Source organism: Coregonus lavaretus (genome assembly GCF_964263955.1).
Source record: "Coregonus lavaretus genome assembly, contig: HAP1_SCAFFOLD_5407, whole genome shotgun sequence".
NCBI lineage: Eukaryota > Metazoa > Chordata > Actinopteri > Salmoniformes > Salmonidae > Coregonus > Coregonus lavaretus.
In genome coordinates this window covers 17704-20000 of record NW_028164437.1, presented here as the reverse complement: position 1 = coordinate 20000, position 2297 = coordinate 17704, and positions in this window count along the sequence as shown.

The window sequence follows — 2297 nt, the reverse complement described above, 5'->3', positions numbered from 1 at the left end:
GTCTCCCGTCGCTGCCGACAGCCGTTTATCTCAGGGTACTGAGGAACGCCTTGTTCCGAGCCGAGAGAGAGAGAGAGAGAGAGAGAGACAGAGAGAGAGACAGAGAGAGACAGAGAGCGAGAGAGAGAGAGAGAGAGAGAGTAGAGAGAGAGAGAGAGAGAGAGAGAGAGAGAGAGAGAGAGAGAGAGAGAGAGAGAGAGAGAGAGAGAGAGAGAGAGAGACAGAGAGAGAGAGAGAGACAGAGAGGAGAGAGAGGCAGAGAGAGAGAGAGAGAGAGAGAGAGAGAGAGAGAGAGAGAGAGGCAGATGGATAATAACGTCACTATGACGAACACATTGGTTGAAGTGAGTAAGACAGGGACATCAGAGGCATGCTTTTATAAATGAGAAGCACTCGGTTTTTCATGGAGAGGGGAGGTAGTGTGTGTAATGTGTGTATCCACCCCCCCCCCCCCCCCATTCCCCCACCCCCCCTCTGTTGTTTCTCCTCCTCAGAGAAGAGACTCATTCAGTAGGGTCCTCTAGATTGACCTTAATGAGGTGCTCCCTCATAGCAACAAAACCATCAACACAGAGTAACAACAACAACACCTCAGTGACCTATAGAATAACTCATCATACACCACATGACCAGCAGGAGGTGGACACCTGCTCGTCCAACATCTCATTACAAAATCATGGGTATTAATATTAATATGGAGTTGGTCCCCCCCTTTGCTGCTATAACAGCCTCCACTCTTCTGGGAAGGCTTTCCACTAGATGTTGGAACATTACTGCAGGGACTTGCTTCCATTCATCCACAAGAGCATTAGTGAGGTCGGGCGCTGATGTTGGGCGATTAGGCGCTGGCTCGCAGTCGGCGTTCCAATTCATCCCAAAGGTGTTCGATGGGGTTGAGGTCAGGGCTCTGTGCAGGCCAGCCAAGTTCTACCACACCGATCTCAACAAATAATTTCTGTATGGACTTCACTTTGTGCCCGGGGGCATTGTCATGCTGAAACAGGAAGGGCCTTCCCCAAACTGTTGCCACAAAGTTGGAAGCACAGAATCGTCTAGAATGTCATTGTATGCTATAGCGTTAAGATTTCCCTTCACTGGAACTAAGGGGCCTAGCCTGAACCATGAAAAACAGCCCCAGACCATTATTCCCCCTCCAACAAACTTTACAGTTGGCACCATGCATTGGGGCATATTGCGTTCTCCGGGCATCCGCCAAACCCAGATTCGTCCGTTGGACTGCCAGATGGTGAAGCGTGATTCATCACTCCAGAGAACACGTTTCCACTGTCCCAGAGTTCAATGGCGGCGAGCTTTGCACCACTCCAGCCGACGCTTTGCATTGCGCACGGTGATCTTAGGCTTGTGTGCGGCTGCTCGGCCATGGAAACCCATTTCATGAAGCTCCCGACGAAGAACAGCTCTTGTGCTGACGTTGCTTCCAGAGGCAGTTTGGAACTCGGCAGTGAGTGTTTTTTTATTTTTATTGAAATCGGACAGGCGATTTTTACCCGCTACGCGGTTCAGCACTCGGCGGTCCCGTTCTGAGAGCTTGTGTGGCCTACCACTTCACGGCTGAACGGTTGTTGTTCCTAGACAATTTCCACTTCACACTAAAAGCACTTACAGTTGACCGGGGTCAGCTCTAGCAGGGCAGACATTTGACGAACTGACTTGTTGGAAAGGTGGCATCCTATGACGGTGCCACGTTGAAAATCACTGAGCTCTTCAGTAAGGCCATTCAACTGCCAATGTTTGTCTATGGAGATTGCATGGCTGTGTGGTCGATTTTATACACCTGGCTGAAATAGCCAAATCCACTAATTTGAAGGGGTGTCCATCTACTTTTGTATAGATAGTATACTTTTAAATGTTGTTATTTTATAATAAAGAAATCCCCTTCATCTTTCATTGGCACTGATAGAACACTGATATTAGGTAGGAAAACATCTGACAAAAATAGGTTTGGCACAAATGTGTACCTCTGCTCCAAACGTCAGCTAGCACTTTACATATTTTATATCAACTTAAAGTTATATCTTATCAATGACGTAAATGTGTGAAAGGAAGCTGGATCGCTGTCCATGCACTGTATTATAATATAACATGCCATTTAGCAGACGTTTTTATCCAAAGCGACTTACAGTCATGTGTGCATACATTTTTACGTATGGGTGGTCCCGGGGATCGAACCCACTACCCTGGCTGTTACAAGCGCCGTGCTCTACCAATTGAGCTACAGAGGACCACAATTGATTGCTTATCAGCAGAACAGGCTTGTGCAGATACAGTTAGTGCAG